The 25,323-nt window shown below is 40.1% G+C and overlaps 1 pseudogene; it reads left to right on the forward strand.

Moving 5' to 3' along the window:
* The first annotated feature begins 5,387 nt into the window (after nt 1-5,387).
* LOC118589739 overlaps nt 5,388-25,323 on the forward strand; it is a 61,413-nt pseudogene continuing 41,477 nt past the window's right edge.

The following is a 25,323-nucleotide window of genomic DNA, read 5'->3' on the forward strand; positions in this document are numbered from 1 at the left end:
ATTCTCACGATTACACAGAACAGTGGTGATTGAAGCAGTTGCTGTGTCATTCTCGCCCTCCCATACCCGGGAGCTCGGATCGACTCAGGGAGTATTACGAACGCCACTTGCGGTATACGGAGCAACTGTGGAGGTTGGTCTCTGTCTCCATTGCGACTGGAGATAACTTTAACAGGACCTAGGAGCAATGATGAGGACACAGCATCTTGTGGACTTCGGTTCACGTCGGGTCACGCTACTCGTGATGTTTTGTCTTCGCATAATGTTTAGTCAAATCGAGGAGATCCAGGTGTTGAGATTAGGTGAGATACTAGAGAGGAAGAAGAGTGATTTGTTTGCAGGGTCTCAGTTAGTAGTGGAGCAGGGTGCCGGACTGCGAGCAGGGACTCTTTCCGAGGCTCCGCCGGCGCTCTGAGTGCACGTAAGGCTATTCGGGTCCTTTTTTACAAAACGCTTACACACTCGTCGACAAACGTTGCGGAAGGAATTTATGGGTCAGCACGATGACTCAACGGCTTAGTGCAGTACTCCCGTACGCAGTTATGTGCAGTCACGAGGTGCTGAGTGCTCGTAGTACGAGTCAAAGCTTCATACAGGGCACACTGTTCCCATTCCTGTGTAATCAGATAACGATCCCGTCTCTAATTATCATGGCGCGTCAGCGATATCCTCACTCCAATACTATGAATCTACCAATTCTCATGATTTCCACTCTATCATAGAACTCATATGCAGGAGAGTCACAAACAACTGAGTCATCATAGATAGAATCTCCAACGGGAGGTAATGCTTACCCTTATTCGGTCGGTTGGAACCAACATATGGCCCCTCCTATTTCTACTAGAGCAGTATTAGACCTCTATGTGCCGCTATACGCAGTGCTTCCACATATAATGCGATGAGATAGAGATAATGTGACTCGAAGATTTTTCACTAGAGGCATCACATTGAGATTGCAAATGGGTTATTAATTAGCGAGAATGTGTTTAACGAATGATATATGTGCAGCTCTGTATTGGGTTTCCCTCAGTGGTTGGCTTTATTTCTACAAGAAATATCATCACTATAGTGTTCAGTCTATATACGATATCACTTATGATACTATATTTTTGCGAGCAGCACACATGAGTGGCATATTCAGTTGGCAAGATCAATGTTCCAGTATTGCCTGTAAATGATCTCTGCCAGAAGGTGTATAGATCATCACCTCCGGATAATTGATGTTCGTCTCACTCTACTGGGGTAAAAGATATAGATCATGAGAAGTCTGGACAGGTTGCTACATAGATTATAAGAGCAGGTAAACACAATCACAGAGCAAGTATTATGGGAGCTATTATACAGAGAGGACTACCTTCATACATGATACGGCCCTACCACCGCGGCATGGGCCCCAATTTATGGTGGTTGGGCATGCATGTGATTGGTCTATCTTTCTCTACTATAGTTCACATACAATCCACAACTGGATAGAGAGAGAGATTGGAGATTTAACTTTACTCAGTCTGTCAATCATGAGCAACCTGATGACGTTATCAATGGATGGGTTCTTCCACAAGGAATGCTAATAGTCCCACTATGTGTCAGTTATATGTTTGATTTAGCTTTGCAGCCTATTAGACAAACAATTTCCTATGCTAAGGATCATTCACTATATGATGATATATTGCTAACCACTTCCTCACAACAGACTCTTGAGAAAGCATTCCAAGCAACCATTCAAGCATCTGAAAAGGAAGGGATTATTTGTTGCTCCAGATAAAATCCAACAGTCACAGTGATAAAATTTTCTGGGGGCGGTTATCCACCCCTTAATAATTTCACCACAGAAGGTTTCTATTCGAACTAGTCCACTTAAAGACACTTAATGATTTTCAAACAGTTGCTAGGAGATATTAATTGGGTTCGAGGGTATTCTGCATATTTCCTCGAGCAGAATTATTGGCCATTATATGCAATTTTAGAATGGCAATCCAGATGTAAATTCTCCTAGGGAAATAACTCCTGCAGCTAAGACAGCTCTGGAGAAGGTTGAAAAAGCCATGATGAAAGCCCAGTTGTGCATGGTTTGATCCTGCACAGCCTTTGATTCTGTGTATATTACAGACAAAAAATTATCCAACAGGTGTGTTATGGCAAGAAGGTCCTTTATGGTGGTTACATGGAAACTCGTTGGGTGCAAAGACCATCCAACATTATCCCACCTTGGTTGCTATTCAAGCATTGACAGGCTTCAAATATAGCTTGACACACTTTTCCAAAATGCCTGACAATTGGTTATTCCCTATACAAAAGATCAAGTGGAAGTTTTGGCTGGTACAGTAGATGATTGGGCAATACTTATTTGTGCCTTTCCTAATGTTATTGATAATCATTTGCCAAAACATGAGTTGCTTACTTTTGTTGATAAAAATGTGGTCTATTTTCCAAAGATTACTTCCAAAGTACCAATAATTTCTGCATTAACCATATTTACTGATGGTTCTAAGACTGGTAAAGGTGCCTTTTTTGTTCAAGGACAAGAACCTGTTGTTTTAGATTTCCAACCTGATACCCCACAAATCACCGAGTGCCAGACTGTTTTGGAAGTCTTCAAAAGATTTTCAGAACCGTTTAATTTGTTCTCAGACTCACAGTATGTAGTGAATGCAGTCGCTTCCCTTGAGGTAGCAGCATCTATTAAACATACTAGCACGGTGTCTAACATCCTGCATCAGATACAAACTTGTATACTGAATAGGGAGCATCCATTTCTCGTTGGGCACATTCGAGCTCATACCTTGCTCCCGGGACCTATGTCCCAGGCTAATGATCTAGTTGACCGTGCTACTCGATTCTTGGCCCTTGTGGTGACAGACCCTGTACAGTCTGCTAAGGAGTTTCACAAATTGTACCACATGCCAGCAAATACATTGAGACAAAAATTCTTAATTCCCAGACATGTGGCGAGAGATATTGTAAAATCTTGTTCTTCCTGTGTAACTTTTCTCCACCCACCACATGTGGGTGTGAATCCAAAAGGACTTAAACCTAATGTATTATGGCAGATGGATGTTACTCATATTCCTGAATTTGGAAAATTGAAATACCTTCATGTATCAGTTGATACCTATTCTGGAGTCATTCATGCCACACCCTTAGCTGGGGAAAAGGTGGTTCATGTCCGGACCCACTGCCTGGAAGCATGGGCAGCTTGGGGAAAGCCTCAGTGTCTAAAAACAGACAACAGTCCCGCATATACATCTCGAGGATTCCGTACCTTCTGTGCACAATTCCAAGTGGCACACACATTAGGCCTGCCTTATAATCCTCAAGGTCAAGACGTTGTTGAAAGAGCCAACAAAAGTATCAAAGAACTACTTCAAAAACAAAAAAGGAGGATAGCAGAGTATGCTTCTCCCAGAGAGAGAATATCTCTTTCACTCTTTACTCTTAATTTTCTAATTTTGAATGATGCTGGTGATTCGCCAGCTAATAGACACATTATGGCACCTCCTTATCAGGAAAGGAGAGTGATGTGGAAAAATGTACTTGATAACAAATGGTATGGACTGGACCCTGTAATATCGAGATCCGGGGGAGCTGTATGTGTTTTCCCACAGAATCAAGAAGATCCAATCTGGGTTCCAGTATGCCTGACTCGACCCGTTGATGATGCCCCTGAGGACAACATGGAGTCAGATTCGAATCAGGCTACTGAGGTGCCTGTTATGGATAATGTTGACCAACTGCCTCGGACCGGTAAAGTCTGAACAAATATTGTGGGCCCTGATGAAAGCCTGGCCTTATCCAATGCCACTTACATCGCAATCAGGGGTGTTCCCTTTTTTCTTTAGCTCTAATGAAACATTAGGATGGCCATCTGTGCCTGTGGATAAGAGTAAGGTGATTAATAATTTTACCACAGCTAGCCTTGTAAATACGCTCTGCTTCACGGTTCAAAACTGATCATGCTTCAACCAATCCTTGTGTTGTTCTTATCAAGCAGATGCTGGGATGGTTTGGACTCCCTAATATTACCCAGGGGAGAGAAATCGGAAAAGCTATTATCCTCACTGGATTAACCCCAAGAGCAGTTAGTAAAGGTAACGGCTCTGCTCCCTGTAGACAGCCCTCAGTTCTACCACGATGTGGTGCCTTTAAAAACTGTAGCTATTTTTTTCATTCTGGGGAGACATTTGAACAAAATGTTACAGTAAATTGCAATAAGCCCATGGAATTCAAATCCACACCAGTTTGTGTGTGGCCCCCGTTTCTTTTGATGGTTTTTAATTATATACAGAGTGTTTTAAATTGCAGTAATCAAACATGTTTATTAACCCAATGTTGGAATGCTTCATTGCATGATGCCATGGTTGTGGTGAGGATACCCACTTATGTGCCCATGCCTGTTAAGGTACAAGAAGGAGAATTGCCGATGCTGCTAAGTAGACATAAAAGAGATTTTGGTATTACAGCGGCCATTGTAACTGCTATTGCCCTTTCTGCCACTGCCGCTGGGGTTGCTGCAGCATCTCTTGCCACCTCTGTCCCTACAGCAAAAGCTTTAAATAAGCTGACAGGGAATACAGCTCAAGCCCTCAGCACTCAGACAGCTATTAATGGACAGCTGCACCGTGGCATAGTCCTAATCAATCAGCGAGTCGATCTACTTCAAAAACAGGTAGATATATTGCAACAAGTTGTCACAGCAGCCTGCATAGTCTCTATGAGTGGCCTCTGCTTGACGACGGTCCAATATGAGAATTTTAGTAGAGCTGCTAACTATTCTAAACAATTGAGTGCTCATTTAACAGGAACTTGGACAGCTGAATTTGATAACCTAACCAGCATACTGCGACGAGAGATCATCCTGGTTAATTCTACTCGGGTGCACCTGGCCACCGTGGATGAGATGCTGTCTTGGCTGCGGTCTTCTATTAGCTTCCTGAAGGAGTGGGCGGGAGTGGGATTACTTTTAGCCTGCTGTTTGGGAGGGAGTGTGTTGTGCCTGTGGTTGATCTGCCGTATGCGAGCACGTGCTCACAGGGACAAGGTCTATATGACTCAAGCTCTAGCTGCCTTGGAGAATGGCTCCTCTCCCGCCATATGGCTAGCAGCCCTTAAGAATGCCTAACCCTCTTTACACAACACTTGCACCCATAGGACTAAGTAGTCCATTGCACTCGGGAGGGTGTGTGAGAGATTTGTCTAAGCATAGCCTTTGTACCCCTGGGGCATCGGCCCATTGCACATGGGAAGGTATGCTTTTGACTTTGCTGTTCTACCATCCTCGATCGGTTCACACATCATGAGGTGGGGACCTGATTGGATGATCTAGTACAGTGCTGGCATTCTATTAAATAAAGAAGGGGGAGATGTTAGGAGCCGCCAACCGCCATTCCGAGATGGCGCTGGCCTTGAATCGCCAGTTCATAAATAACTCCATATTAGGCAATTGCAGAGCTCTGTGGCTGATTTACACTGCACCTGCGAGAGTGTTGATATCATGACCTTGTGTCCCCAAGCCTATCCCGTGGCTCCCCGTGCTTGAATTCTGGCGGAATCCAATCACAGAGTAACCCGTTCCCTTAGTTTCCCATATAAACAGCTGCTCTTTTGTTCTCGGGGCCCCTCACTTCCCGCTCTCCCTTAATCAAGAGGTGCTCCAATAAAGTGTAATCTGAGAAGAATCCTCAAGTGGTGGTCGTTCTTCCTCGCTGGTCGAGGAGCTCGCTGCAACTAATGATGAAATTGACAAAATATAAGAATAAAATGAACCTTGGCAAAGAGCTTGCAGTAATTTTTTTAAGAGATTAACAAATATCCCAAAAGCTGGAGAATTCTATTCATAAAAAGAACAAAGTAGATCTTTCCTCACATTGTAAGGGGAACACCACTATCTAAAGTTCCTACATTTTATATTGATGCAAACAAATCAGGAAAGGCAAGTTATAAATCAGGAAATTTAAGTAAAGTGGTTCAAAGCCCTTATGATTCTGTCAAAAAGTCAGAATTATATGCTATTCTGATGTTATTAATGGACTTTACAGAGCCTCTTAACAGAGTTACAGACTCTTAATATGCAGAAAGAGTTGTCTTACACATTGAAACTGTTGAATTTATCCCTGGTGAGTCAGAATTAACTTTATTATTTATTCAGTTACAAGAAATAATCAGGATTAGGAAACAACCCTTATATATAACAGACATCTGAACCCACATGGGTCTTTCCAGCCCTCTAGCACACGGTAATGAAGAAATAGATCAACCATTGATAGGAAATGTGATGGAGGTCTCAGAATCTCACTATAAAAATCATGTCAATAGCAAAAGTTTGAAAAATTATTTTTCCAAAACTTGGCCACAAGCCAAGGAAATTATAAGGAAACGTCCTACTTGTACTTTATATAACTAAACTCCACTACCTGCAGGAAGTAATCCAAAGGGTACTCAAAGGAATGAAATATGGCAGATGGATGTGTTTCATTTTGTAGAGTTTGTAAAATTAAAATATATACCCCACACCACTGATATCTATTCAGGATTTCAATGGGCAACTGCTTTGAGTTCTGAAAAGGCTGATTCTGTAACTACACATTTCCTAAAAGTTATGGCCATCATGGGTATACCTGCACAAATTAAAACTGACAATGCTCCAGCATATGTCTCTGGTAAAATGAAACAGTTTTTTGTTTATTACAATATAATGCATATTACAAGAATACCACACAACCCTACAGGGCAAACAGCTATAGAAAGATCAAATCAAACTCTAAAGGATGTGCTAAATAAACAGAAGGGGGGAAAAAAGACCTCCAGAAATAGATTGCATAATGCTTTATTAACTTTGACTTTTCTCAGTGCTAATGAGAAAAGAACAACAGCTGCAGAGAGACATTGGATAATAGAAAAACTGCAGAATCAAATCAGCCTGTATACTTTAAAGATGTGCTGACCTCAGAATGGAAACCAGAATATGTGTTATGTTGGGGAAGAGGATTTGCTTTTGTTTCCTCAGGAGAAGATAAGCTGTGGATACCATCAAAATTGATAAAGGTTCAATTTGAACAGGAGAGACCTCTTAATGAGAAATGGTGATAGTTCATCAAACAGCATGGCCGTTCAATTTAAACTAACTTTAAGACTCACTAATGCTTTTTGTTTAATCAAATATAACTTGCCAAAGGGAACCTCCCCAAAATTAGGGTTGGAAAAGGGTTTTGTTTTTGTCTTTTCAGGAGAATGAAGGCTAAGGAATCTGAAGAACACTGGTCAAATAAGACATGAAGAAAAAGGATGAATCACCCAGAGAAAATTGTCCCAAGGAAAATAGTAAGTTGGCCTATTGGTATATCACGTCTCCAACAGGATAAAATTTCATAAATCTTTCCAAATGTTTGTTTCTGTTGTTCTCTACAGATATGTAATGTCAATGGTCTTTTTGAAGTCCAAGTCTAATTAAAAATTAAAGCTGGCTTGGGAATTGGAGTGTGACTCTCTCCTTCTCTAAACCCAAGCATGCTGGTTAAAGTAAAATCTAAAATCTGTCTCAAGTCATAAGAGCCACCTGATAGGGGACAGAAGTAAAAACAAAATTTAGGAACTATTTTATTGCCACTAATTTTATAATCCCTTGGTTTTATTTAGACTATTTAATACTTTTTCATAAGATATGAATACTATCTCAAAATGTATTAATATATATATATATATATATATATATGCTTTTTGTCATGATATTAATGGTTGTATAGAATACTAAAGTATTCTATACAAAGACTTCATCTACTTCCTATCCACGATTTCAGGTTTGAGTCTCTATCAAGTAACTAGGAATTAAGTTTTTGTACTCTGGATGGTCATAACAAATATTGATCCTTTAACTCCTTTGAGATCTGCTGCATGTGACGTTTGAAATGTTTAAGTTTTCAGTAGTGAACCATGACCATGCCTAACAGTGACCTTTGAAGTCTCCAAAAGGATGATGGGGCCCCACAACAATGATTCCACCAGGACTATGATAACACCACTAAGCTGACAAACACCACCCAAAGACTGGCTTTGGATTTCAAACTGCTCAGGACAATTATGAGGTGGCCAGCTGAGATGATCCAGCCTCACAGACTATTCTAGCTGGGACGTGAGACAAGCCCTGCACGTTCCCATAAAGCAGAGACTGGATAACAAATGGTGCAGCTAGCTCTCCCGGGACTTGACAACCATTTTATATTTCTTTTCAGGATCGCCAGGCAGCAGGAAGTAATTTTAAGAACATGATGCCCATATTCCCAAGAGGTGGGATGGGTGGTTTGGTCATTCCATGGGTTATGGATATTTGTCATTATTCAGGACAGTTGGTTACAAATTGCTGTTGGTAATGGGTTTTTTTAAAAAAAGCTAAAAAAAAGAGAGAGAGATTAGATTCAGGGTACTTGTTTTGAAAAAAAAGAAAAAGAAAAAATGAATATGGAAATGATCAGATATAAGGGTAGATTATTGAATCTACTCTAAAAAGAAAAAGAGGAGTATATAGATACAATAGGATAAAAGATTATTGAATCTACTTTTCAAAAAGCAACTGCTTATTTTAAATATTTTACATTGATATGGATCTATTGAAATTTTTATGTTAGAACGTACTGTACATACACTCTAATCTTGTTCAAGGTATTGTACCTATATGTCTCACTTAACAGTGTAATGCAAATTGCTAGTCCTTGAAAGTTATTATTACCAACTAATTAGAAAAAGAGAAATGAAGGTTAGTAGGTAGGCATCTATTTCAATTAAACTTGTAGCCATAGTAGGTATGTTTTCAAGGTTAATCAGAGGTACATTTTAGATAGACAGTTGTCTTCAAACACTTCAGAGATGTATACAATATGGCATTTAAGGTGACGTAATAACATAGGTTCTTTTTTTATGATGAGACATATCTGCTCCTGGCAGCACCAATCTACTTCAGAGAAGATGATGGGCAACAAACAAACTCCATATGGAGTTTACTTTCTTTGTGGCAAAAGTTAGCCACTGGGCAAGAAACTGTTCTTGCTTGGACTGCTAACAATATAGTTTCCAAACTGGACAAGCAGTGAGGAGCCCCCTGGCAGTGAGATAGGAATCCATCCCTGATGCATGAGCTGGCTTTTTGGAACCACTACCTATGGTGGGACACCTTGCACAGCCTTGATGCAGGGGGAAGGGCTTGGACCTGCCTCTATTGAATGGACCAGGCTCTCCTGACTCCCCATGGGAGGACTTACCTTGTTGGAGGAGGGAATGGGTGATGGGTTGGGGGAAGGCTGGAGGGCTGGGAGAAGGGAAGAGAGGAAAATCTGTAGTTGGTATCTAAAATGAAGAAAATATTCCTTAATTTAAAAATATTGGGGGCTGGAGAGATGGCTCAGAGGTTAAGAGCACTGCTTATTCTTCCAAAGGTCCTGAGTTCAATTCCCAGCACCCACATGGTGGCTCGCAAACATCTGTAATGAGATCTGGTGCCCTCTTATGGCCTGCAGCGATATGTGCAGACAGAACACTGTATACATAAATAAATCTTTAAAATTAAATAAATAAATACTCCTTATACATGGAAATGGTGTTTAAAAAAATATTGGACAAGCAGGACACAAACAAAAGAACTGCCAGACTTTGCTAAGACAGGGTAGGACAGGCCTTCAGAAAATTCTGCTTCTGAGAATAGTCTGTCAGATATGCGAGGCCTATAGGTCAGAGATGGATGCCCCAATGTTGCTGAGGAACCTTGGGTGACTGTTCAGGCAGCCAGATGTTTCTGTCATTTCTCACATTTTTTGGAATTTGCTTGCTTGCATTTCCTGCTTACTCAGTTAATATTATTTCCACCTCAGGATTCTGATGGAGTTGAAGACTTTATAGTTATATAGTTTTCCTCATTAACAATTTCAGAAAATAAACTCACAAAAGAGGTGTAAATGTATAAGTTTGAGAGATAATTTTGGTAATGCAAGTTAGAATAGAAAGTGAATTAGGTACAACCTTTTGTACTCACCAAGATAGGATAGATATTATTTTCTCTGAATTTGTCAATTGTTAATGGACTATACATCTTTGATGTAATTATTGCCTGTATATATTTTATATATTTATTGTACTTATTGTATATAGCTTTCCTTATATTAGTTATGACATTCTTTTTTATTTTAGACAAAAAAAGGGAAATGTTTTGTTTGTGCCCTAACAAATAAAGCTTGCCCTGAGACCAGAGTGTGGAGCTAGCCTCTAGAGGCCAGGCAGTGGTGGCACACACCTTTATTCTCTCATCTTAGTTCTGTCCCATCTAGGTTCTCATCCATCTAGTTCCTTCCCATCTCAGCTCCTCTCCCATCTTCTTCTTTCTCATCTTGATCTCACTTTGCTCTTCCTCATCTTCCATCTTGTTCCTCTAGTACTCTCTGCTAGTACTTCAAGCTAGTTCTTCCCCATCTCAGTTTATTCCCCTCCATTCTTACCCATCTAGGTCATCCATTCTCTTTTCTCTTCTCCATCTACTTCTCCCAAGTCTCTGAGATTTACAGTTATATACCCATGCAATAGTAATGCTCTGGTTAATGTAAGGTCACCAGGCTTGAATTCCCTTGCAGTTAAAAGGAGGAGCAATAAGATCTCAACAAGGAGCAGTAATTGCCAGCCATCATCTGCAACCCAAAAGGGAAGTGAATAATGAGGAATAGAATCAACTGAGGGCTAAATTCATTTAATATCTGAGCAAAAAGGATTTTATGTGCTCAACTCTATTCTCAGAAGTGATTAGTTAAAGTGTTAGGAGTCCATCAGTGATGAGTGAAAATAAAACAGTCTTACTTTCCTTTGTCCCCTTATCTGTCCAAGCTATCTTGGCTACTGTGGTTTCTGACAGGGCAGGGGAGTGTACTCAGTGGCTGGGCAGCCTGAGTTAGCTTGATGTACCTGTACGTAGAAACCCTTTAGTTCTGAGTTAGTAGTTAAAGGTAGATCTAAAACTAGAGATAAGACTTTGGAAAGGGAGAAAGTTAAGCTTAATTAGCACATCCACCAGGCCTTCTCAAACAGATAATCTGGATGCTTAAGTCTGTTCTCAGAGAGTACAGAGGTATCTCTGATAAGATACTTTCCTCCATCTGGGGATGGCCCTGGCTGAATGCTGCCAATGATGATAATTTCAGGAAGGCTTGAACTGGGGTTCTGGCTGTGTATAGTTGTCAGCACAGAAGGTTGTCTAAATATTCCTTTAGTGGATGGTAAATGGTGTCCAATAAATGATGGAAAAGCTACAATAGCACATGAGAAATTCATAGCAAGAAATGGCTAATATTCAAAAACCAAATATCACCAACACTTCTTAATCCTCAGCTTGACTTCTGGAATGGCCGTTGGCTTTATCCAGGTATAGCTTTGTCATAATCAGCTGAACTCCTACTTCATATTTTTGCATCCTGCAGCAGAACTGTCATCACATAGAGAGGCCCGGGGTCCCCAAGGAGGCCTTGCTTCCTTCTGTGACACAGCTGGTCACCTGGTTTTCCCAGTGTCTGATGCTCTCTCAAGTAGGATTTACTCCAGTAGAAAGGGACAGAGGTGCTCTGCACTATGCTAAGGGACCATTAGAGTCACATCTGACTTGAGGAATGTCCTATATGCCTGTTACCATCACAGCATCTGCCCCAGGGACAGACATGTAATCACTTCTCTCAGAAGGAGCTTCATGTCCTGAGCATAGAAGAGGAGATGACATGTGTGTCCTAGAAAGGATGGGGTCTGGTAGTGAGAGGTTGGGTGGCCTTGACCTCAACTGTCTTCAGGAGAAGGTTTAGGAAGACACTCTGTCTGGGGGCGGGTCTGCTCCTGCCCTGGCTAACCCTTATGGGAAGCTTCTTTCCTCTTCCCAGTGTAGTGGGTAGCTGTTCCAGCTTTGACCTTGAAGCACCACCTCAGTGAGGCAGCCAGTAATTGTCACACCTACCTATGGCCTGCCCCTGTGGCATGGCTGAGATGGGAGCCCTTAAGACTGAAGATCCATCCGAGCAGCCCTCTTGATTCCTCGTGATCCTGGATGCTGGATGGCAGACTGAGTGAGAGTTTTCCAGAGAACCCCACTGGACTGCACCTCACCTCTCCTGGATCCTGTAACCAACCCCATTACTGACTGTAAGTTACCCCAACATAAACCTCCTTTTAACTACATGGAGTCACCTTGTTAAATCCTCGAATTATCTGGCCCTCATGTGTGGCAAACTCCAAATGCCTGGGTGGCTTCCACCCTCAGCCTCCTCTGTGACTGCTGTGGCATGCTTTCCACACTTCCCATGATTCCCTGTCTCTTTTAAAATTCCCACCCCTCTTGGGGACCAAGCACTTCCTGCCCCTCCTGGAGACCCATTCAGCTCATAACCACCCAGTACTCCTTTTTCCCTTCCTTCCTCCTTTCTGGCTCTCGGGCACATGCACTTGCCTGCTGAGTTCCATATGGCTAACAACTCAGCTGCACCTCACCTCTCCTGGATCCTGTAACCAATTCTTCTACTGGCTGTAAGTTACCCAAAATAAATCTCCTTTTAACTACATCAGGTTGCCTTGTTAAATCCCTACATTGTCTGGTGCCCAACATCGGGCATGAACTCATAACCCTGAGATTAAGAGTCTCTTGCTCTGCTGATTAAGCTAGCCGGGCCCTAATGCTCCAGGAAGACTCGGGAAGATCTGCTGCTGCCTCACTGCTGCTGCTGCTCCTCCACACTTGCAGCTGCCACCAGCCAAAGACCTGCTTTAGCACTACACCAGCAACACCTGCTGGCCAAAAAGTGCTACTACACCCCCAAAAAAATCACAAGACTGGTAAGACAAGCAAGCCAGTCTTTCATTTTAGGTAAAAGTACTTGATAATTTTACACCTGGAAAATGATTAACAAGTTTTCAATATTTCTTATGATATGGCCAAAAATATTACTTCACAAGAATTTAAAACTTTTTTACCTGTATGATGAATGACATTTTCCTGGAAATACACGACCTTCCTAGGACATATCTGGCATGTAATGTTTTGGCATTTACCATAATAATTCACACAGCATTCAAATACTGGTTTAATAATAATAACAAAGATGAGTCATTATTGGGACTAATACAGGCTTTACAAGATATCAATGAAGGCTTACATTAAAGGATTCTTTCTCCAGAATCTGCCATCTAGGACTTACAAATTAGTAAGATTTACAAAACAGGCTCCTTAGTTTGGAATCTGCTAACTTATTACAAGAACTTCAGTCCATTAAACATAAATGTATAGCCAGATTTGATTTTATTTATAATAAATATGAATAGTTAATGGATAGAACAATAACTCTCCAGTTATCAATACTCAGACAACTTTACAAGGAAGAAAAATTATCATTAACTGATAAAAATAAGGTCTATAGAATCATGTATTTTAGAAGAACATAAAAGGTTGCATGATTCCAATAGAAATCAGGAATCCCTTGCAAGAGAGGGGGTTCACTCCCTAGGACAGACCCTAGGTGTTTGTTTGCAAGACCTAGAAGAAACTCTCAGTAAAGATGGCAAGGGACCTAATAAGTAGAAGGGTAAGACCATATAGATCATAACATCTCTAGATGGCTCTCATACAATGGCTTATTCTGCCATCATCCATGAGAGGCCAGCAGATGATAGACACCCTGAGCCATACGTGGAATACAGATGACAACATATTCCAATGAGACATTTTTAAACATATGAAGGAAGTGGTAGTCACATATGGTATACACTCAACATTTGTAAGACAGATGTTAAATTCGTGGTCTACCTCAAACAGAATTATACAAGATGACTGGAATCAGTTAATTTCAGCTGTTCTAGAATATAGCCAGCAGTTGCAATGAAAAAGGTGGCTGAGATAGGAGGCTACAAAACCTGGTACAGGAGGTTAAGATCAGAGGTTTTGAGATCTCCCAAGATCAAATTCTTGGTGAGGGACATTTTGCTGATAGAAATGTACAAGTCACTTATGATGAATATACAATATTCCTATGCCATACAGCAGTTCCAAATGCTTGGGGGGAAATTCCATAACCAGGAAAACCAACTGAGATAAACACAAAGATATTCCAGGGACCACAAGAAACTTTCGCTGATTTTTTTTTTTACAAAGACTGACCACAGCTATAATGAAAGCTGTGCCAGATAATGAATATTAACTGAGTCCTTGACATTTAACAATACCAGTACAGAATGCAAAAGAATACTTACACCATTAAAGGTCAGATTTGCTTCTTTGGAATAATAGACTCAATATACTAATGGTATTTTGTCTCTTATCTATAGTAATGAGGCTTGAATAGAAGAGGCAATTCCCAGAAGTAGAAGAAGCCCCAGGGTACCAAACTCTTTAAATGTAGTACACCAGGACATATAAGTAAAAACTGCACATAGGGTGCTCCTAGAAGTAATACTCCTTCTAGAAATAACCCAAATGGGAGACCCCAAACTTCTGGATTATATAGAAGATGGGGCAGAGGCCAACATTGGACCAATGAGTGCAGATCAATAATAGATATACAAGGCAACTCTTTACCATTGGGAAATGCCTCAAGAGGTCTCTTGTAGGCTCCCAAATCAAATGTGATCCAAACATTTTTAGCCACTATGGAGGAAATTTCTCTCCAGGACAACTAAATAACCCAATGTCTAATGTAAAGAGCGACACTGCACAGGATGAGAGAACAGCTCTGATAGATGAATAAAAACTTCCAAAAAACATAACAAAATGAATATTTTGGCAGACTTCCATAAATGAAAAAAAGACCAAAGCTTAGAATTTGAATTAATGGCACTGTTCTGGAGAGCCTGTTCGACATGGGTGTGGATGTGACTATAATTACATCAAAATCATGGCATCTGAATTGGCCTCTTCAAGAGGTAGATGTCCAATTTCTAGTGATTGGAACCCTATCTCAGATAACACAGAGTTTGAGATGGTTGAATGCATAGTGCCAGAAGGAATGAGAGGAAGGCTGAAGCCATATGTAGCAAATGTAGCAGTAAATATTTGGGACAGAGATCTGTTACAACAGTGGAATACCCAGATTAAAATGTCTACAATTTCAGAAAGGGAATACAGCACAATGCATGATTCTAGGAATAATATCATAACATGTTATAAAAAACAGTCACCCGGCTGTACATAAACAGAGCACAACTGCTCTTGAACTCTCAGAAGTGCCAAGAGCCTTAACTTTAAAATGACAAACTAGTAAGTGCCTGGGGTTATGGCCAGAGAGGCAACTGCCCCTGGGTCCCATCGCTGGACACAGGCCACCCCGGGAGGATCTACCAAACTTGGCCCCAGTTTCCGGCCAATTGGCAGGCCCTACAGGAAGGCTCCCCTTTTCTAAGACTGCAGGCAGACCCTGCAGTCTCCACACCCTGCCCCCACATCCATCTGCTGGAGACCCCAGCCACTATCTGAGAATCAGAGACCAGTCCCCAACTTCCATCCTACCCTGGAACTCACATCTGGACCAGAGACCAGAGGAACTCCCATCTGGACAAGAGGAGCTCCCATCTGGACAAAATAAGGAGACCCCAGGGACTTCCCGAGACTCAGAGTCCAGCCCCGCAGCTCCTATCTGCCCAGCACTCTCATCTGGACCAGTGCTCCCATCTGGCCCAGAGCTTCCATCTGGACCAGAGAGAGGCTCCCTAAATCTGTCAGCTCTCTCTGGACCAAGTACACTGATAAGACCAAGAAGGAACCCAACAGGAGATGGGCAGAGGTCAATGTAGAAGTACATACAACAAAATACAGAACAATACACCATCACCAGAACCTAGCCCTTCTCCAACAGCTAGACCTGAACATCACAGAATGGAAGAAGAAGAAGAAAACAACCTTATAAATAACATCATGAAGAGTCTAGAAACTTATATAGAAGAAATAAAAAATAAAGTGGAGTAACAGACAAACAAAAACTGGGAAGAAGGCTATAAAAACTAGAGGACAGGATAATTAAAGCAGAAGAAAACAATAAGTCCCTGAAGGAAAATAATGAAAAAGCAAGGGAGACAGTCCAAGACCTGAAGAGGGAAATAGAAAAAATGAAGAAGACACTAGCAGAAGGAATGCTGGAAATAGAAAATCTGAGTAAACGAACAGGAACTTCAGAGGCAAGTATAACCAACGGAATGCAAGAGATGGAAGAGAGGATTTCTGGTGTTGAAGATACGTTAGAAGAAATAGATTCATCAGTCAAAGAAAACACTAAAACCAACAAAGTCATGACCCAAAATGTCCAAGAAATTTGGGACACCATGAAAAGGCCAAACCTACGAACACTAGGGATAGAGGAAGGAGAAGAATACCAACTCAAAGGCACAGAAAATATATTTAACAAGATCATAGAAGAAAACTTTCCCAACTTAAAAAAGGAAATGTCTATGAAGATACAAGAAGCCTATAGAACACCTAACAGACTAGACCACCCAAAAAAGTCCCCTCACTACATAATAATTAAACAACTAAATGTACAGAATAAAGAAAGAATATTAAGGGCAGCAAAGGAAAAAGGCCAAGTGACTTATAAAGGGAAAACGATCAGAATAACACCCAATTTCTCAATGGAGACTTTGAAAGCCAGAAGGACCTGGACAGATATAATGCAGACACTAAGAGACCATGGATGCCAGCCTAGACTAATATACCCAGCAAAACTTTCAATCATCATAGATGGAGTGAACAAGACCTTCCAAGACAAAACCAGATTTAAACAATACTTACCCACAAACCCAGCCCTACAGAAAGCAATAGAAGGAAAATTCCAACCTAAGGAAGGCAGATACACTCATGAAAACACAGGCAATACATAACACCACAGCAGTAAACCACAAAGAAGAGAAGTACACATACACTACCACCAAAAAAATAACAACAGGAACGAACAATCACTGGTCATTAATATCCCTTAATATCAATGGAATTAATTCACCTATAAAAAGACACAGACTAACAGAATGGATATGAAAACAGAACCCATCTTTCTGCTGCAAACAAAAAACACACATCAAATTCAAAGACAGACACCTCCTAAGAATAAAAGGCTGGAAAAAGACTTTCCAATCAAATGGTACTAGGAAGCAAGCTGGTATAGCCATCCTAATATCCAGCAAAATAGACTTGAAACTAAAATCAATCAAAAGAGATGATAAAGGACATTACATACTTATCGCAGGAAAGATACACCAAGATGAAGTCCCAACTCTGAGTATTTATGCCACAAACACAAGGGCACCCACATATGTAAAAGAAACATTACTAAAGCTTAAATCACATATAAAACCCCACACATTAATAGTGGCAGACTTCAACACCCCACTTTCAACTCTGGACAGGTCGGCCAAATTGAAACTTAACAGAGACATAATGGTCTTAACTGATGTTATGGCTCAAATGGACTTAATTGACATCTACAGAACATTCCACCCGAACAAAAAAGAATATACCTTCTTCTTAGCACCCCATGGAACCCTCTCTAAAATCGACCAAATACTTGGCCACAAAGCAAATCTCAACAGATACAAAACAATTGGAATAATCTCCTGTGTTCTATCAGACCACCATGGTTTAAAGTTAGATTTCATCAACAAAAACTACAGAAATCTTACAATCTCATGGAAACTGAATAATGCTCAACTGAATCACCAATGGGTTAAGAAAGAAATTAAAGACTTCCTAGAGATCAGTGAAAATAAATACACCACATACCCAAACATATGGGATTCTATGAAAGCAGTATTAAGAGGGAAATTCATAGCACTGAATGCCCACATAAAGAAGCTGGAGAAATCTCATGCTAGTGACTTCACAGCAGACCTGAAAGCCCTTGAACAGGAAGAAGCAAAGTCTCCCAGGAGGAACAGATGCCAGGAAATTATCAGATTGAGAGCTGAAATAAATAAAATAGAATTAAAGTGAACAATACAAAGAATTAATGAAACAACAAGTTGGTTCTTTGAGAAGATCAACAAGATAGACAAGCCCTTATCCAAACTAACCAAAAGACAGAGAGAGAGCATCTAAATTAACAAAATCAGAAATGAAAAGGGGGACATAACAACAGACAATGAGGAAATCCAGAGAATCATCAGGTCATACTTCAAAAACCTCTACTCCACAAAACTGGAAAATCTAAAAGAAATGGATAATTTTCTGGATAGGTACCACATACCTAAGTTAAATCAAGACCAGATAAACCATTTAAATAGTCCAATAACCCCTAAGGAAATAGACTCAGTCATTAAAAGTCTCCCAACCAAAAAAGCCCTGGAACAGATGGTTTCAGTGCAGAATTCTACCAGATATTCAAAGAAGACTTAATACCAATACTCTTTAAAGTGTTCCACACAATAGAAGAAGAAGGAATATTACCAATCTCCTACTATGAGGCTACAATTACCCTGATTCCTAAAACAAACAAAGATGCAACAAAGAAAGAGAACTACAGACCGATCTCCCTCATGAACATTGATGCAAAAATACTCAATAAAATTCTGGCAAACAGACTCCAAGAACACATCAAAACAATTATCCACCATGATCAAGTAGGCTTCATCCCAGGGATGCAAGGGTGGTTCAACATACGAAAGTCCATCAATGTAATACACCATATAAACAAACTCAAAGGAAAAACCCACATGCTCATCTCACTAGATGCAGAAAAGGCATTTGACAAAATCCAACACCCTTTCATGATAAAGGTCTTGGAGTGATCAGGAATACAGGGAACATACCTAAACACAATAAAGGCAATCTACATCAAGGCAGCAGCCAACATCAAATTAAATGGAGAGAAACTCAAAGCAATACCACTAAAATCAGGAACAAGGCAAGGCTGTCCTCTCTCCCCATACTTATTCAATATAGTACTTGAAGTTCTAGCCAGAGCTATAAGACAACATAAAGAGATTAAGGGGATACAAATTGGAAAGGAAGAAGTCAAGCTCTCCCTATTTGCAGATGACATGATAGTATACTTGAGTGACCCCAAAAATTCAACCAAGGAACTGATACAGCTAATAAAAACCTTAAGCAACATAGCAGGAAACAAGATCAACTCAAAAAATCAGTGTCCCTCCTATATACAATAGACAAACAGGGTGAGAAGGAAATCAGACATACATCGCTCTTTACAATAGCCACAAATGATATAAAATACCTTGGGGTTACTCTAACTAAGCATGTGAAGGACCTATATGATAAGAACTTTAAGTCCCTGAAAAAAGAAATTGAAGAAGATGTCAGAAAATGGAAAGATCTCCCATGCTCATGGATAGGCAGGATTAACATAGTAAAAATGGCAATCTTACCAAAAGCAATCTACAGATTCAATGCAATCCCCATCAAATTATCAACACAATTCTTCACAGATCTGGAAAGAATATTACTCAACTTCATATGGAAAAACAAAAAAACCCAGGATAGCCTAAAGAATCCTATACAATAAAACAACCTCTGGAGGCATCACAATCCCCAATCTCAAGCTCTACTATAGAGCTACCTTAATAAAAACAGCTTGGTACTGGCATAAAAACTGACATGTGGACCAATGGAATCAAATTGAAGACCCTGACATTAACCCACACACCTATGAACATATAATTTTTGACAAAGAAGCCAAAAATGTATAATGGAAAAAAGAAAGCATCTTCAACAAATGGTGCTGGCATAACTAGATGTCAATGTGTAGAAGGCTGCAAATAGACCCATATCTGTCACTGTGCACTAAACTTAAGTCCAAGTGGATCAAAGACCTCAACATAAATCCAGCTACTCTTAACCTGATAGAAGAGAAAGTAGGAAGTAGTCTTGAACGCATGGGCATGGGAGATCACTTTCTAACTATAACACCAGTAGCACTGACACTGAGAGAAACAATCCATCAATGGGACCTGTTGAAACTGAGAAGCTTTTGTAGAGCAAAGGACACGGTCAACAAGACAAAGTGACAGCCTACAGAATGGGAAAAGGTCTTCACCAACCCCACATCTGACAGAGGGCTGATATCCAGAATATATAAAGAACTCAAGAAATTAGACATCAAAATGCCCAACAGTCCAATTAAGAAATTGGCTGTAGAACTAAACAGAGAATTCTCCACAGAGGAAGTTCAAATGGCTGAAAGACATTTAAGGAATTGCTTAACATCCCTAATTATCCAGGAAATGCAAATCAAAATGACTCTGAGATACCACCTTACACCTGTCAGAGTGGCTAAGATCAAAAAACCAGAAGACAGCTTATGCTGGAAAGGATGTGGAGCAAGGAGAACTCTCCTCCACTGCTGGTGGGAATGCAAGCTTGTACAGCCAATTTGGAAATCAATAGGTGCTTCCTTAGGAAATTGGGAATCCATCTCCCCCAACACCCAGCTATAGCACTCTTGGGCATATACCCAAGGAATTCTCAGTCATATGACAAGGGCATTTGCTCAGCTATGCTCATATCAGCATTGTTTGTAATAGCCAGAACCTGAAAACAACCTAGATGCCCTTCAACTGAAGAATGGATTAAAAAAATATATGGTACATATCCACAATGGAGTACTACTCAGCAGAGAAAAACAATGACATCATGAGGTTTGCAGGCAAATGGATGGATCTAGAAAAAATCATCCTGAGTGAGGTAACCCAGACTCAAAAGGACAAACATGGTATGTACTCACTCATAGGAGAATACTAGATGTAGAACAAAGATGACTAGACTGCTACACAACTCCAGGGAGGCTGACTAGAAAACGGGACCCTAGGAAAGACCCAAGGATCACCCAATGACAGAGAAATGGATGAGATCTACATGAACAACCTGGACGACAGTGGGAGTAATGAAGGGCAAGATTTGAGGGAAAGAAAGCTTAGGGGAGCAGGAGATCCCAGCTGTATCAAGAACAGAAAGGGAGAACAAGGAATAACAGACCATGATAAATGAAAACCACATGAGAACAGGAATAGGCAGAGTTCTGGAGAGGTCCCCAGAAATCCACAATGATATATCCTCTGTAGACTGCTGGCAATGGTTGAGAGAAAGCCTGATCTGACCTAGTCCGGTGATCAGATGACTAAACACCTTAACAGTCATGCTGGAACTCTCATCCAATAACTTATGGAAGTGGATGCAGAGATCCTCAGTCAGGCCCTAGGTGGAGCTTCAGGTGTCCAACTGTCGAGAAAGAGGAGGGACTATAAGAGCGTGAATTGTTGAATCCAAGATTGCAAAAAGCACAGGGACAAACAGCCAATCGAATGGAAGCATATGAATTATGAACCAACGGCTGTGGAGCCCCCGGCTAGATCAGGCCCTCTGGATAAGTGAGACAACTGCATAGCTTCAACTGTTTGGGAGGGCATCCAGGCTGTGGGACTAGGACCTGTCCTTACTGCATGAGCTGGCTGTTTGGAACCTTGGGCTTACATAGGGACACATGCTCAGCCTGGAAAGAGGGGACAGGACCTGCCTGTACTGAATCCACCAGGTTTAAATGAATCCCCAGGGGTGTCTTGGTCCTGGAGGACATGGGAATGGAAGGGAGTGGCTGGGGGGAAGGTGGGAGTGTGGGTGAGAGGGGGGAGGACAGGGGAACCCATGGCTGATGTATAAAATTAAAACACGTAATAATAATAATAATAATAATAATAATAATAATACAAAAATAAAATAAAATGAAATGACTAATAAACCTGTCTGGGTTGGACAATGGCCTTTGACAAAAAAGGAGCTACAAGCTTTAGAGCAGCTGGTTCAAGAGCAGTTAAATGCTCAAAACATAGAAGAATCTACCAGCCCTTGGAATTCTCCTGTATTTGTTATTTTTAAAAAAAGTCTGGTAATTGGAGAAAGATGGCAGATCTGAGAGCTTAATAGATAATTAATAAAGTAATTCAGCCCATGGGCTCCCTACAGACTGGGGTACCCTTGCCCTTTCTTCTACCCAAAGAATGGACTACAATAGTTATTGACCTAAAAGACTATTTCTTTACCATACCTTTACAAGAAAATTATAGAGAAAAATTTGCCTTCACAGTACCTAATTATAACAATTCTAAGCTAGTCAAGAGATTTCAATGGAAGGTCCTCCCACAGGGAATGTTAAACAGTCCTGGCCTGTGCCAATATTTTGTACAAAAACCATTGGCGATAATTCATGTGAAGTTTCCAGAACCCATAATTTATCATTATATGAATGATAACTTATTAGCTGATCCAAAGTTAGACACATTAGAAAGCATGTTTGAAGAAGTAAAAAAAAAAAAAAAAAAAAAAAAAAAAAAAAAAAAAGCTTTTGCCTTGCTGTGGACTACAAATTGCTCCTGAAAAAATACAAAGAGGAGATTCTATTAATTCCTTAGGATATAAGATAGAGCTACAAAAAATTAGACCCCAAAAGGTACAACAAAGCAGAGATCAATTGCAGAATCTTAATGATTTTCAAAAGTTGTTAGGAAGCATTTCCAACTTACTGGGTATCATGGGAATACCCAAAGATGGACTACAAAATTTGATTAATACTGTAAAAGGGGACAAAGAAATTGTCCAAGGGAATTATCAGCCAAAGCTGAGAAGGAATTGGCTCTAGTAGAAAAGACAATATGAGAAGCAAATGTGGATTATGTGAATCCAGAACTTAAATGCTTTCTGGTCATACTCCCATCCAGACATTCCCACACAGGTATTTTGATGCAAGGGGAAGATATTATATTGGAATGGATATTTCCACCATGCAAACCAAGTAAGAAGTTAAAGACTTATACAGCTGTGGAGAGACACTGGCAACAGACAAAACTTCTGAGCTAAGTTAATTATTTCAAAGATGTGTTGACCTCAGAATGGAAACCAGGATACATCCTTTGTTGGGGAAGGGGTTTTGCTTTTGTTTCTGTAGAAGAAAAGCTATGGATACCAACAAAATTAATAAAAATTTGATTCGAACAGGAGAAACCCCTTGATGATGACAAGTAAAAGCTCATCCACCAATGTGACATCTCTACAAGTTGTAAGAAAAATTTAACAAACAAGAGTTGGAGCAGGGTTCTGTTTTTGTCTTTCCAGGATAATAGAAATTCTCATCTTCCAGAAATCATAAGGCCTTGGATATCTAGACATCTACAGTAGAAAGGAAGATTCTATTGGTACTAATCCACACAGGGTAAAATCTCACTGCCTAACACATATACTTCTTTAATTCTAGAAAAGCTGTGGTTCCAATTCAATTATATACCAAGCTAGCTTTGGAGTTGGAATTGGCTCTAAACCCAAGCACATTGCTAAAAGAAAAGGTTGAGAGATTCTGTCTCATATCAGAAGAGCCATCTTGTGGGGGACAGAAGAAAACCAATAAATAAATAAAAGGGACTATTGTCTTCAAGATTCTAATTCTCTCCATACTTATTCTTTATTTATTGGAATCCTTTCTTACATATCATGTCACCTTTAAATGCAAACTTTCCATTTTGATATTAATAATGTTCAAGCTTTCCATAGTAAAAAAAAATGTCATTTTCAATAGCAATCTCTGAAGTCTCTAGAAGGAAGATGGGACCCCACAACAACAACTCTACCCAGTCTAGAATGATGCCATGGTACTTACAAACATTGATCAGTGATCAACCTTGGATTGAAACTCTCCAAGATAATTCCATAAGATGGTTCATCATACTACACTTCTAGCCAGAATCTCAGACAACCTTACCATTACTCTGAGACTGGCTGCAGAATCTACCTTTTCCCAAAGGTTTCATGTTTCTCAGGGTTATGGATAATGATTATAGGGTTGGGGGTGGAAGAAAACATTGGACTCAGTATTCCCCTAAAAAGGGGGGGATGGATAGGTATAGGATATTAAGGTATATTATTGTATATACTAGTAAACCAATTCAGTAAAATATCAGTCTCAGATAAATTGCACTGTTATGGATTCTTACATATTGATAAAAATGTAAACTATTTTTATATTCTTATTCCAGATAATTTGTATATTGATACAAATACAGAATCATATTTGTTGTATTGTACATACATTTCTACTCTTATTTGAATGTTTTTATATTGATACAAATGTAAACTTTTTATATTCTTATTCCAGATAATTTGCATATTCATACAAATACAGAACCATATTTGTTGTAATGTACATATATTTCTATTCTTTTTTTCTGGATTGTATATCATGCTTTATTAATTTTTTATTCAGAACTTATATTTTATTGGACAAGTATAAAATAACAGTTGATTTCTAAAAATATGTTTATTTTATTTTTTTCATATGGATATTTGTGTTTTAATTCTACATATCAGCCATGAATTCCCCTGTCCTCCCCCTCCTGCCCCCACCTTTCCCCCAGCCCCGCCCCATTCCCATCTCTTCTAGGGCAAAGACTCCCCTGGGGATTCAGCTCAACCTGGTAGATTCAGTACAGGCAGGTCCAGTCCCCTCCTTCCAGGCTGAGCAAAGTGTCCCCACATAAGCCCCAGGTTCCAAACAGCCAGCTCATGCACTAAGGACAGGTCCCAGTCCCACTGCCCGGGTGCCTCCCAAACAATTCAAGCTATTCAATTTTCTCACTTATCCAGAGGGCCTGATCCAGCTGGGGGCTTCACAGCCTTTGGTTCATAATTCATATGTTTCCATTGGTTTAGCTATTTGTTCCTGTGCTTTTTCCAATCTTGGTCTCAACAATTCACACTCTTACAGTCCCTCCTCTTTCTCGACAATTGGACTCCTGGAGCTCCACCTGGGGCCTGGCTGAGGATCTCTGCATCCACTTCCATCAGTTATTGGATGAGAGTTCTTATTTGAATGTTTTATATTGATACAAATGTAAAATTTTATTTGTCATACTGTATGTATGTTCTACCTCTGTTTAGGATATTTGGTATAGTGATACATATTTAGGATTATTGCCATATTGCATATTATACTATACATTCCTACCTCTGCTTTAGCTATTTTGTGTATTTTCACAATTTTGAGGTCATTGTCCTTTTACTGTTCATTTGCTTACAGACTGTTTACCCTGTTTACATGAAGCATTAGTCCCTAGGTTATCCAGGTAGATAAGACTTACAGATTTATAGTCACCTATGCTTGTCATCTCTTTAGTTATGTTAGTTAGGTTCTCCAGACTTACAGAAACATATGCTAGATGGATAGGTAGTCTTCAAACACTTCATAGACCTGGAGAATATGACATTTAAATGTTTTGATAACTTGGAATTCTGTTGACATGTGACACAAGTGCTCCTGGCAGCACTGATCTGATCCCAGGAGAATGTTGGGCTTC

The sequence above is a fragment of the Onychomys torridus genome, chromosome 1 (assembly GCF_903995425.1).
Source record: "Onychomys torridus chromosome 1, mOncTor1.1, whole genome shotgun sequence".
Taxonomy (NCBI): Eukaryota; Metazoa; Chordata; class Mammalia; order Rodentia; family Cricetidae; genus Onychomys; species Onychomys torridus.